Source organism: Oncorhynchus nerka, linkage group LG3 (genome assembly GCF_034236695.1).
Source record: "Oncorhynchus nerka isolate Pitt River linkage group LG3, Oner_Uvic_2.0, whole genome shotgun sequence".
Classification (NCBI taxonomy): Eukaryota; Metazoa; Chordata; class Actinopteri; order Salmoniformes; family Salmonidae; genus Oncorhynchus; species Oncorhynchus nerka.
The window spans coordinates 13,869,742-13,885,069 of NC_088398.1; the positions used below are offsets into that span (position 1 = coordinate 13,869,742).

At 49.2% G+C, this 15,328-nt stretch overlaps 1 pseudogene; it reads right to left on the reverse strand.

Moving 5' to 3' along the window:
* Nucleotides 1-15,328, reverse strand: part of LOC115114006 (probable leucine--tRNA ligase, mitochondrial) — a 77,189-nt pseudogene that overhangs the window by 21,969 nt on the left and 39,892 nt on the right.

Below are 15,328 nucleotides of genomic sequence, written 5' to 3' on the forward strand. Positions count from 1 at the left end.
ACCATCTGTCTGTGGAGGTCATGTCCCGTAGGAGATGCCACAGTCAGGCTGGAACCACTACACTACACAGCCATCAGATCCCTGCTCCTGTGCCCTGACTAAATAGCACTGCCAGAGGGACACAGAACCGGCCAGCACCATGCCAGCTTGGTGGGTGGGTGGGTGGGTGGGTGGGTGCACCAGCTTGGTGTGTTTGTGTGTGTCTGTTGGAAGTGCCATCCCAGGCCCTTTTCATCCAATCCAAACAGAGCTCTATGTACACACTGCTCATCTGTCAGCCTCACAGAGAGCAACACATGGCAAAGGCAAGTGACAAAAACACTTTTTTTTGTACCTACTTTCAACATGCACATTGGAACTGAGAATGTGTCTCACTGTTTAATGAGTCTCCATGGAATAGAACCACCCAGTCAGAATCACCATGCCAGCAAGACCATCAGCAACACTAGAGAAGAACACTACAGCACCCAGTCAGAATCACCATGCCAGGAAGACCATCAGCAACACTAGAGAAGAACACTACAGCACCCAGTCAGAATCACCATGCCAGGAAGACCATCAGTTACACTCAGAGAAGACCACACTACAGCACCCAGTCAGAATCACCATGCCAGGAAGACCATCAGCAACACTAGAGAAGAACACTACAGCACCCAGTCAGAATCACCATGCCAGGAAGACCATCAGCAACACTAGAGAAGAACACTACAGCACCCAGTCAGAATCACCATGCCAGGAAGACCATCAGCAACACTAGAGAAGAACACTACAGCACCCAGTCAGAATCACCATGCCAGGAAGACCATCAGCAACACTAGAGAAACACTAACACTACAGCACCCAGTCAGAATCACCATGCCAGGAAGACCATCAGCAACACTAGAGAAGAACACTACAGCACCCAGTCAGAATCACCATGCCAGGAAGACCATCAGCAACACTAGAGAAGAACACTACAGCACCCAGTCAGAATCACCATGCCAGGAAGACCATCAGCAACACTAGAGAAGAACACTACAGCACCCAGTCAGAATCACCATGCCAGGAAGACCATCAGCAACACTCAGAGAAAGAACACTACAGCACCCAGTCAGAATCACCATGCCAGGAAGACCATCAGCAACACTAGAGAAGAACACTACAGCACCCAGTCAGAATCACCATGCCAGGAAGACCATCAGCAACACTAGAGAAGAACACTACAGCACCCAGTCAGAATCACCATGCCAGGAAGACCATCAGCAACACTAGAGAAGAACACTACAGTCACACCAGTCAGCAATCACCATGCCAGGAAGACCATCAGCAACACTAGAGAAGAACACTACAGCACCCAGTCAGAATCACCATGCCAGGAAGACCATCAGCAACACTAGAGAAGAACACTACAGCACCCAGTCAGAATCACCATGCCAGGAAGACCATCAGCAACACTAGAAGAAGAACACTACAGCACCCAGTCAGAATCACCATGCCAGGAAGACCATCAGCAACACTAGAGAAGAACACTACAGCACCCAGTCAGAATCACCATGCCAGGAAGACCATCAGCAACACTAGAGAAGAACACTACAGCACCCAGTCAGAATCACCATGCCAGGAAGACCATCAGCAACACTAGAGAAGAACACTACAGCACCCAGTCAGAATCACCATGCCAGGAAGACCATCAGCAACACTAGAGAAGAACACTACAGCACCCAGTCAGAATCACCATGCCAGGAAGACCATCAGCAACACTAGAGAAGAACACTACAGCACCCAGTCAGAATCACCATGCCAGGAAGACCATCAGCAACACTAGAGAAGAACACTACAGCACCCAGTCAGAATCACCATGCCAGGAAGACCATCAGCAACACTAGAGAAGAACACTACAGCACCCAGTCAGAATCACCATGCCAGGAAGACCATCAGCAACACTAGAGAAGAACACTACAGCACCCAGTCAGAATCACCATGCCAGGAAGACCATCAGCAACACTAGAGAAGAACACTACAGCACCCAGTCAGAATCACCATGCCAGGAAGACCATCAGCAACACTAGAGAAGAACACTACAGCACCCAGTCAGAATCACCATGCCAGGAAGACCATCAGCAACACTAGAGAAGAACACTACAGCACCCAGTCAGAATCACCATGCCAGGAAGACCATCAGCAACACTAGAGAACACTACAGCACCCAGTCAGAATCACCATGCCAGTCAGCAGTCACACCATGCCAGGAAGATCACACTACAGTCAGTATCACCATGCCAGGAAGACCATCAGCAACACTAGAGAAGACCACTACAGCACCCAGTCAGTATCACCATGCCAGGAAGACCATCAGCAACACTAGAGAAGAACACTACAGCACCCAGTCAGAATCACCATGCCAGGAAGACCATCAGACAACACTAGAGAAGAACAACACTAGAGAAGAACACTACAGCACCCAGTCAGAATCACCATGCCAGGAAGACCATCAGCAACACTAGAGAAGAACACTACAGCACCCAGTCAGTATCACCATGCCAGGAAGACCATCAGCAACACTAGAGAAGAACACTACAGCACCCAGTCAGAATCACCATGCCAGGAAGACCATCAGCAACACTAGAGAAGAACACTACAGCACCCAGTCAGTATCACCATGCCAGGAAGACCATCAGCAACACTAGAGAAGAACACTACAGCACCCAGTCAGAATCACCATGCCAGGAAGACCATCAGCAACACTAGAGAAGAACACTACAGCACCCAGTCAGAATCACCATGCCAGGAAGACCATCAGCAACACTAGAGAAGAACACTACAGCACCAGTCAGCCATGCCAGGAAGACCATCAGCAACACTAGAGAAGAACACTACAGCACCCAGTCAGAATCACCATGCCAGGAAGACCATCAGCAACACTAGAGAAGAACACTACAGCACCCAGTCAGTATCACCATGCCAGGAAGACCATCAGCAACACTAGAGCAAGAACAAGAACACTACAGCACCCAGTCAGAATCACCATGCCAGGAAGACCATCAGCAACACTAGAGAAGAACACTACAGCACCCAGTCAGAATCACCATGCCAGGAAGACCATCAGCAACACTAGAGAAGAACACTACAGCACCCAGTCAGAATCACCATGCCAGGAAGACCATCAGCAACACTAGAGAAGAACACTACAGCACCCAGTCAGAATCACCATGCCAGGAAGACCATCAGCAACACTAGAGAAGAACACTACAGCACCCAGTCAGAATCACCATGCCAGGAAGACCATCAGCAACACTAGAGAAGAACACTACAGCACCCAGTCAGAATCACCATGCCAGGAAGACCATCAGCAACACTAGAGAAGAAGAACACTACAGCACCATCAGTCAGCACCCATCACACATGCCAGGAAGACCATCAGCAACACTAGAGAAGAACACTACAGCACCCAGTCAGAATCACCATGCCAGGAAGACCATCAGCAACACTAGAGAAGAACACTACAGCACCCAGTCAGAATCACCATGCCAGGAAGACCATCAGCAACACTAGAGAAGAACACTACAGCACCCAGTCAGAATCACCATGCCAGGAAGACCATCAGCAACACTAGAGAAGAACACTACAGCACCCAGTCAGAATCACCATGCCAGGAAGACCATCAGCAACACTAGAGAAGAACACTACAGCACCCAGTCAGAATCACCATGCCAGGAAGACCATCAGCAACACTAGAGAAGAACACTACAGCACAGAATCCAGTCAGGAATCACAACATGCCAGGAAGACCATCAGCAACACTAGAGAAGAACACTACAGCACCCAGTCAGAATCACCATGCCAGGAAGACCATCAGCAACACTAGAGAAGAACACTACAGCACCCAGTCAGAATCACCATGCCAGGAAGACCATCAGCAACACTAGAGAAGAACACTACAGCACCCAGTCAGAATCACCATGCCAGGAAGACCATCAGCAACACTAGAAGAAGAACACTACAGCACCCAGTCAGAATCACCATGCCAGGAAGACCATCAGCAACACTAGAGAAGAACACTACAGCACCCAGTCAGAACCATCAGGAAGACCATCAGCAACACTAGGAAGAACACTACAGACCATCAGCAACCAGGAAGACCATCAGCAACACTAGAGAAGAACACTACAGCACCCAGTCAGAATCACCATGCCAGGAAGACCATCAGCAACACTAGAGAAGAACACTACAGCACCCAGTCAGAATCACCATGCCAGGAAGACCATCAGCAACACTAGAGAAGAACACTACAGCACCCAGTCAGTATCACCATGCCAGGAAGACCATCAGCAACACTAGAGAAGAACACTACAGCACCCAGTCAGAATCACCATGCCAGGAAGACCATCAGCAACACTAGAGAAGAACACTACAGCACCCAGTCAGAATCACCATGCCAGGAAGACCATCAGCAACACTAGAGAAGAACACTACAGCACCCAGTCAGTATCACCATGCCAGGAAGACCATCAGCAACACTAGAGAAGAACACTACAGCACCCAGTCAGAATCACCATGCCAGGAAGACCATCAGCAACACTAGAGAAGAACACTACAGCACCCAGTCAGAATCACCATGCCAGGAAGACCATCAGCAACACTAGAGAAGAACACTACAGCACCCAGTCAGAATCACCATGCCAGGAAGACCATCAGCAACACTAGAGAAGAACACTACAGCACCCAGTCAGTATCACCATGCCAGGAAGACCATCAGCAACACTAGAGAAGAACACTACAGCACCCAGTCAGAATCACCATGCCAGGAAGACCATCAGCAACACTAGAGAAGAACACTACAGCACCCAGTCAGAATCACCATGCCAGGAAGACCATCAGCAACACTAGAGAAGAACACTACAGCACCCAGTCAGTATCACCATGCCAGGAAGACCATCAGCAACACTAGAGAAGAAAGACCACTACAGCACCCAGTCAGAATCACCATGCCAGGAAGACCATCAGCAACACTAGAGAAGAACACTACAGCACCCAGTCAGAATCACCATGCCAGGAAGACCATCAGCAACACTAGAGAAGAACACTACAGCACCCAGTCAGTATCACCATGCCAGGAAGACCATCAGCAACACTAGAGAAGAACACTACAGCACCCAGTCAGAATCACCATGCCAGGAAGACCATCAGCAACACTAGAGAAGAACACTACAGCACCCAGTCAGAATCACCATGCCAGGAAGACCATCAGCAACACTAGAGAAGAACACTACAGCACCCAGTCAGAATCACCATGCCAGGAAGACCATCAGCAACACTAGAGAAGAACACTACAGCACCCAGTCAGAATCACCATGCCAGGAAGACCATCAGCAACACTAGAGAAGAACACTACAGCACCCAGTCAGCACCATGCCAGGAAGACCATCAGCAACACTATCACAGCACCCAGTCAGAATCACCATGCCAGGAAGACCCATCAGCAACACTAGAGAAGAACACTACAGCACCCAGTCAGAATCACCATGCCAGGAAGACCATCAGCAACACTAGAGAAGAACACTACAGCACCCAGTCAGAATCACCATGCCAGGAAGACCATCAGCAACACTAGAGAAGAACACTACAGCACCCAGTCAGTATCACCATGCCAGGAAGACCATCAGCAACACCATAGAGAAGAACACTACAGCACCCAGTCAGAATCACCATGCCAGGAAGACCATCAGCAACACTAGAGAAGAACACTACAGCACCCAGTCAGAATCACCATGCCAGGAAGACCATCAGCAACACTAGAGAAGAACACTACAGCACCCAGTCAGAATCACCATGCCAGGAAGACCATCAGCAACACTAGAAAGAACACTACAGCACCCAGTCAGTCACCATGCCAGGAAGACCATCAGCAACACTGCACAGCACCCAGTCAGAATCACCATGCCAGGAAGACCATCAGCAACACTAGAGAAGAACACTACAGCACCCAGTCAGAATCACCATGCCAGGAAGACCATCAGCAACACTAGAGAAGAACACTACAGCACCCAGTCAGAATCACCATGCCAGGAAGACCATCAGCAACACTAGAGAAGAACACTACAGCACCCAGTCAGAATCACCATGCCAGGAAGACCATCAGCAACACTAGAGAAGAACACTACAGCACCCAGTCAGAATCACCATGCCAGGAAGACCATCAGCAACACTAGAGAAGAACAACACTACAGCACCCAGTCAGAATCACCATGCCAGGAAGACCATCAGCAACACTAGAGAAGAACACTACAGCACCCAGTCAGTATCACCATGCCAGGAAGACCATCAGCAACACTAGAGAAGAACACTACAGCACCCAGTCAGAATCACCATGCCAGGAAGACCATCAGCAACACTAGAGAAGAACACTACAGCACCCAGTCAGAATCACCATGCCAGGAAGACCATCAGCAACACTAGAGAAGAACACTCAGCACCCAGTCAGATCACCATGCCAGGAAGACCATCAGCAACACTAGAGAAGAACACTACAGCACCCAGTCAGAATCACCATGCCAGGAAGACCATCAGCAACACTAGAGAAGAACACTACAGCACCCAGTCAGAATCACCATGCCAGGAAGACCATCAGCAACACTAGAGAAGAACACTACAGCACCCAGTCAGAATCACCATGCCAGGAAGACCATCAGCAACACTAGAGAAGAACACTACAGCACCCAGTCAGTATCACCATGCCAGGAAGACCATCAGCAACACTAGAGAAGAACACTACAGCACCCAGTCAGAATCACCATGCCAGGAAGACCATCAGCAACACTAGAGAAGAACACTACAGCACCCAGTCAGAATCACCATGCCAGGAAGACCATCAGCAACACTAGAGAAGAACACTACAGCACCCAGTCAGAATCACCATGCCAGGAAGACCATCAGCAACACTAGAGAAGAACCCAGTCAGTATCAGCATCAGCAACACTAGTCAGCACCCATCAGTATCACATGCCAGGAAGACCATCAGCAACACTAGAGAAGAACACTACAGCACCCAGTCAGAATCACCATGCCAGGAAGACCATCAGCAACACTAGAGAAGAACACTACAGCACCCAGTCAGAATCACCATGCCAGGAAGACCATCAGCAACACTAGAGAAGAACACTACAGCACCCAGTCAGAATCACCATGCCAGGAAGACCATCAGCAACACTAGAGAAGAACACTACAGCACCCAGTCAGTATCACCATGCCAGGAAGACCATCAGCAACACTAGAGAAGAACACTACAGCACCCAGTCAGAATCACCATCCAGGAAGACCATCAGCAACACTAGAGAAGAACACTACAGCACCCAGTCAGAATCACCATGCCAGGAAGACCATCAGCAACACTAGAGAAGAACACTACAGCACCCAGTCAGAATCACCATGCCAGGAAGACCATCAGCAACACTAGAGAAGAACACTACAGCACCCAGTCAGAATCACCATGCCAGGAAGACCATCAGCAACACTAGAGAAGAACACTACAGCACCCAGTCAGAATCACCATGCCAGGAAGACCATCAGCAACACTAGAGAAGAACACTACAGCACCCAGTCAGAATCACCATGCCAGGAAGACCATCAGCAACACTAGAGAAGAACACTACAGCACCCAGTCAGAATCACCATGCCAGGAAGACCATCAGCAACACTAGAGAAGAACACTACAGCACCCAGTCAGAATCACCATGCCAGGAAGACCATCAGCAACACTAGAAAGAACACTACAGCACCCAGTCAGAATCACCATGCCAGGAAGACCATCAGCAACACTAGAGAAGAACACTACAGCACCCAGTCAGAATCACCATGCCAGGAAGACCATCAGCAACACTAGAGAAGAACACTACAGCACCCAGTCAGAATCACCATGCCAGGAAGACCATCAGCAACACTAGAGAAGAACACTACAGCACCCAGTCAGAATCACCATGCCAGGAAGACCATCAGCAACACTAGAGAAGAACACTACAGCACCCAGTCAGAATCACCATGCCAGGAAGACCATCAGCAACACTAGAGAAGAACACTACAGCACCCAGTCAGAATCACCATGCCAGGAAGACCATCAGCAACACTAGAGAAGAACACTACAGCACCCAGTCAGAATCACCATGCCAGGAAGACCATCAGCAACACTAGAGAAGAACACTACAGCACCCAGTCAGAATCACCATGCCAGGAAGACCATCAGCAACACTAGAGAAGAACACTACAGCACCCAGTCAGAATCACCATGCCAGGAAGACCATCAGCAACACTAGAGAAGAACACTACAGCACCCAGTCAGAATCACCATGCCAGGAAGACCATCAGCATCAGGAAGACCATCACAACACTAGAGAAGAACACTACAGCACCCAGTCAGAATCACCATGCCAGGAAGACCATCAGCAACACTAGAGAAGAACACTACAGCACCCAGTCAGAATCACCATGCCAGGAAGACCATCAGCAACACTAGAGAAGAACACTACAGCACCCAGTCAGAATCACCATGCCAGGAAGACCATCAGCAACACTAGAGAAGAACACTACAGCACCCAGTCAGAATCACCATGCCAGGAAGACCATCAGCAACACTAGAGAAGAACACTACAGCACCCAGTCAGCAGAATCACCATGCCAGGAAGACCATCAGCAACACTAGAGAAGAACACTACAGCACCCAGTCAGAATCACCATCAGGAAGACCATCAGCAACACAGAGAAGACCATCAGTCAAATCACTGCCAGGAAGACCAGAACACTAGAGAACACTACAGCACCCAGTCAGAATCACCATGCCAGGAAGACCATCAGCAACACTAGAGAAGAACACTACAGCACCCAGTCAGAATCACCATGCCAGGAAGACCATCAGCAACACTAGAGAAGAACACTACAGCACCCAGTCAGAATCACCATGCCAGGAAGACCATCAGCAACACTAGAGAAGAACACTACAGCACCCAGTCAGAATCACCATGCCAGGAAGACCATCAGCAACACTAGAGAAGAACACTACAGCACCCAGTCAGAATCACCATGCCAGGAAGACCATCAGCAACACTAGAGAAGAACACTACAGCACCCAGTCAGAATCACCATGCCAGGAAGACCATCAGCAACACTAGAGAAACAACACTACAGCACCCAGTCAGAATCACCATGCCAGGAAGACCATCAGCAACACTAGAAGAACTACAACACTACAGCACCCAGTCAGAATCACCATGCCAGGAAGACCATCAGCAACACTAGAGAAGAACACTACAGCACCCAGTCAGAATCACCATGCCAGGAAGACCATCAGCAACACTAGAGAAGAACACTACAGCACCCAGTCAGAATCACCATGCCAGGAAGACCATCAGCAACACTAGAGAAGAAGAACACTAGGAAGACCAGCACCCAGTCAGAATCACCATGCCAGGAAGACCATCAGCAACACTAGAGAAGAACACTACAGCACCCAGTCAGAATCACCATGCCAGGAAGACCATCAGCAACACTAGAAGAACACTACAGCAACACACCATGCCAGGAAGACCATCAGCAACACTAGAGTCAGCACCCATCAGAATCACCATGCCAGGAAGACCATCAGCAACACTAGAGAAGAACACTACAGCACCCAGTCAGAATCACCATGCCAGGAAGACCATCAGCAACACTAGAGAAGAACACTACAGCACCCAGTCAGAATCACCATGCCAGGAAGACCATCAGCAACACTAGAGAAGAACACTACAGCACCCAGTCAGAATCACCATGCCAGGAAGACCATCAGCAACACTAGAGAAGAACACTACAGCACCCAGTCAGAATCACCATGCCAGGAAGACCATCAGCAACACTAGAGAAGAACACTACAGCACCCAGTCAGAATCACCATGCCAGGAAGACCATCAGCAACACTAGAGAAGAACACTACAGCACCCAGTCAGAATCACCATGCCAGGAAGACCATCAGCAACACTAGAGAAGAACACTACAGCACCCAGTCAGAATCACCATGCCAGGAAGACCATCAGCAACACTAGAGAAGAACACTACAGCACCCAGTCAGAATCACCATGCCAGGAAGACCATCAGCAACACTAGAGAAGAACACTACAGAAGTCACCATGCCAGGAAGACCATCAGCACCACTACAGCACCCAGTCAGAATCACCATGCCAGGAAGACCATCAGCAACACTAGAGAAGAACACTACAGCACCCAGTCAGAATCACCATGCCAGGAAGACCATCAGCAACACTAGAGAAGAACACTACAGCACCCAGTCAGAATCACCATGCCAGGAAGACCATCAGCAACACTAGAGAAGAACACCATCAGCAGCACCCAGTCAGAATCACCATGCCAGGAAGACCATCAGCAACACTAGAGAAGAACACTACAGCACCCAGTCAGAATCACCATGCCAGGAAGACCATCAGCAACACTAGAGAAGAACACTACAGCACCCAGTCAGAATCACCATGCCAGGAAGACCATCAGCAACACTAGAGAAGAACACTACAGCACCCAGTCAGAATCACCATGCCAGGAAGACCATCAGCAACACTAGAGAAGAACACTACAGCACCCAGTCAGAATCACCATGCCAGGAAGACCATCAGCAACACTAGAGAAGAACACTACAGCACCCAGTCAGAATCACCATGCCAGGAAGACCATCAGCAACACTAGACCCAGAAATCACCATGAAAGACCATCACAACACTACAGCACCCAGTCAGAATCACCATGCCAGGAAGACCATCAGCAACACTAGAGAAGAACACTACAGCACCCAGTCAGAATCACCATGCCAGGAAGACCATCAGCAACACTAGAGAAGAACACTACAGCACCCAGTCAGAATCACCATGCCAGGAAGACCATCAGCAACACTAGAGAAGAACACTACAGCACCCAGTCAGAATCACCATGCCAGGAAGACCATCAGCAACACTAGAGAAGAACACTACAGCACCCAGTCAGAATCACCATGCCAGGAAGACCATCAGCAACACTAGAGAAGAACACTACAGCACCCAGTCAGAATCACCATGCCAGGAAGACCATCAGCAACACTAGAGAAGAACACTACAGCACCCAGTCAGAATCACCATGCCAGGAAGACCATCAGCAACACTAGAGAAGAACACTACAGCACCCAGTCAGAATCACCATGCCAGGAAGACCATCAGCAACACTAGAGAAGAACACTACAGCACCCAGTCAGAATCACCATGCCAGGAAGACCATCAGCAACACTAGAGAAGAACACTACAGCACCCAGTCAGAATCACCATGCCAGGAAGACCATCAGCAACACTAGAGAAGAACACTACAGCACCCAGTCAGAATCACCATGCCAGGAAGACCATCAGCAACACTAGAGAAGAACACTACAGCACCCAGTCAGAATCACCATGCCAGGAAGACCATCAGCACTACAGCACCCAGTCAGAATCACCATGCCAGGAAGACCATCACAACACTAGAGAAGAACACTACAGCACAGTCAGAATCACCATGCCAGGAAGACCATCAGCAACACTAGAGAAGAACACTACAGCACCCAGTCAGAATCACCATGCCAGGAAGACCATCAGCAACACTAGAGAAGAACACTACAGCACCCAGTCAGAATCACCATGCCAGGAAGACCATCAGCAACACTAGAGAAGAACACTACAGCACCCAGTCAGAATCACCATGCCAGGAAGACCATCAGCAACACTAGAGAAGAACACTACAGCACCCAGTCAGAATCACCATGCCAGGAAGACCATCAGCAACACTAGAGAAGAACACTACAGCACCCAGTCAGAATCACCATGCCAGGAAGACCATCAGCAACACTAGAGAAGAACACTACAGCACCCAGTCAGAATCACCATGCCAGGAAGACCATCAGCAACACTAGAGAAGAACACTACAGCACCCAGTCAGAATCACCATGCCAGGAAGACCATCAGCAACACTAGAGAAGAACACTACAGCACCCAGTCAGAATCACCATGCCAGGAAGACCATCAGCAACACTAGAGAACACTACAGACCCAGAACACTGCCAGGAAGACAGCAACACTAGAGAAGAACACTACAGCACCTCAGAATCACCATGCCAGGAAGACCATCAGCAACACTAGAGAAGAACACTACAGCACCCAGTCAGAATCACCATGCCAGGAAGACCATCAGCAACACTAGAGAAGAACACTACAGCACCCAGTCAGAATCACCATCAGCCAGGAAGACCATCAGCAACAGAATCACCATAGGAAGAAGAACACTACAGCACCCAGTCAGAATCACCATGCCAGGAAGACCATCAGCAACACTAGAGAAGAACACTACAGCACCCAGTCAGAATCACCATGCCAGGAAGACCATCAGCAACACTAGAGAAGAACACTACAGTCAGAATCACCATGCCAGGAAGACCATCAGCAATCACTACAGCACCCAGTCAGCACATGCCAGAAGACCATCAGCAACACTAGAGAAGAACACTACAGCACCCAGTCAGAATCACCATGCCAGGAAGACCATCAGCAACACTAGAGAAGAACACTACAGCACCCAGTCAGAATCACCATGCCAGGAAGACCATCAGCAACACTAGAGAAGAACACTACAGCACCCAGTCAGAATCACCATGCCAGGAAGACCATCAGCAACACTAGAGAAGAACACTACAGACCCAGTCAGAATCACCATGCCAGGAAGACCATCAGCAACACTAGAGAAGAACACTACAGCACCCAGTCAGAATCACCATGCCAGGAAGACCATCAGCAACACTAGAGAAGAACACTACAGCACCCAGTCAGAATCACCATGCCAGGAAGACCATCAGCAACACTAGAAACCATCAGAACACTACAGCACCCAGTCAGAATCACCATGCCAGGAAGACCATCAGCAACACTAGAGAAGAACACTACAGCACCCAGTCAGAATCACCATGCCAGGAAGACCATCAGCAACACTAGAGAAGAACACTACAGCACCCAGTCAGAATCACCATGCCAGGAAGACCATCAGCAACACTAGAGAAGAACACTACAGCACCCAGTCAGAATCACCATGCCAGGAAGACCATCAGCAACACTAGAGAAGAACACTACAGCACCCAGTCAGAATCACCATGCCAGGAAGACCATCAGCAACACTAGAGAAGAACACTACAGCACCCAGTCAGAATCACCATGCCAGGAAGACCATCAGCAACACTAGAGAAGAACACTACAGCACCCAGTCAGAATCACCATGGAAGACCATCAGCAACCAGGAAGACCATCAGCAACACTAGAAGAAGAACACTACTAGCAGCACCAGTCAGAATCACCATGCCAGGAAGACCATCAGCAACACTAGAGAAGAACACTACAGCACCCAGTCAGAATCACCATGCCAGGAAGACCATCAGCAACACTAGAGAAGAACACTACAGCACCCAGTCAGAATCACCATGCCAGGAAGACCATCAGCAACACTAGAGAAGAACACTACAGCACCCAGTCAGAATCACCATGCCAGGAAGACCATCAGCAACACTAGAGAAGAACACTACAGCACCCAGTCAGAATCACCATGCCAGGAAGACCATCAGCAACACTAGAGAAGAACACTACAGCACCCAGTCAGAATCACCATGCCAGGAAGACCATCAGCAACACTAGAGAAGAACACTACAGCACCCAGTCAGAATCACCATGCCAGGAAGACCATCAGCAACACTAGAGAAAGAACACTACAGCACCCAGTCAGAATCACCATGCCAGGAAGACCATCAGCAACACTAGAGAAGAACACTACAGCACCCAGTCAGAATCACCATGCCAGGAAGACCATCAGCAACACTAGAGAAGAACACTACAGCACCCAGTCAGAATCACCATGCCAGGAAGACCATCAGCAACACTAGAGAAGAACACTACAGCACCCAGTCAGAATCACCATGCCAGGAAGACCATCAGCAACACTAGAGAAGAACACTACAGCACCCAGTCAGAATCACCATGCCAGGAAGACCATCAGCAACACTAGAGAAGAACACTACAGCACCCAGTCAGAATCACCATGCCAGGAAGACCATCAGCAACACTAGAGAAGAACACTACAGCACCCAGTCAGAATCACCATGCCAGGAAGACCATCAGCAACACTAGAGAAGAACAACAGCTCAGAATCACCAAGGAAGACCATCAGCACACTAGAGAAGAACACTACAGCACCCAGTCAGAATCACCATGCCAGGAAGACCATCAGCAACACTAGAGAAGAACACTACAGCACCCAGTCAGAATCACCATGCCAGGGAAGACCATCAGCAACACTAGAGAAGAACACTACAGCACCCAGTCAGAATCACCATGCCAGGAAGACCATCAGCAACACTAGAGAAGAACACTACAGCACCCAGTCAGAATCACCATGCCAGGAAGACCATCAGCAACACTAGAGAAGAACACTACAGCACCCAGTCAGAATCACCATGCCAGGAAGACCATCAGCAACACTAGAGAAGAACACTACAGCACCCAGTCAGAATCACCATGCCAGGAAGACCATCAGCAACACTAGAGAAGAACACCAGCACCCAGTCAGAATCACCATGCCAGGAAGACCATCAGCAACACTAGAGAAGAACACTACAGCACCCAGTCAGAATCACCATGCCAGGAAGACCATCAGCAACACTAGAGAAGAACACTACAGCACCCAGTCAGAATCACCATGCCAGGAAGACCATCAGCAACACTAGAGAAGAACACTACAGCACCCAGTCAGAATCACCATGCCAGGAAGACCATCAGCAACACTAGAGAAGAACACTACAGCACCCAGTCAGTATCACCATGCCAGGAAGACCATCAGCAACACTAGAGAAGAACACTACAGCACCCAGTCAGAATCACCATGCCAGGAAGACCATCAGCAACACTAGAGAAGAACACTACAGCACCCAGTCAGAATCACCATGCCAGGAAGACCATCAGCAACACTAGAGAAGAACACTACAGCACCCAGTCAGAATCACCATGCCAGGAAGACCATCAGCAACACTAGAGAAGAACACTACAGCACCCAGTCAGTATCACCATGCCAGGAAGACCATCAGCAACACTAGAGAACACTACAGCACAGTCAGAATCACATGCCAGGAAGACCATCAGCAACACTAGAGAAGAACACTACAGCACCCAGTCAGAATCACCATGCCAGGAAGACCATCAGCAACACTAGAGAAGAACACTACAGCACCCAGTCAGAATCACCATGCCAGGAAGACCATCAGCAACACTAGAGAAGAACACTACAG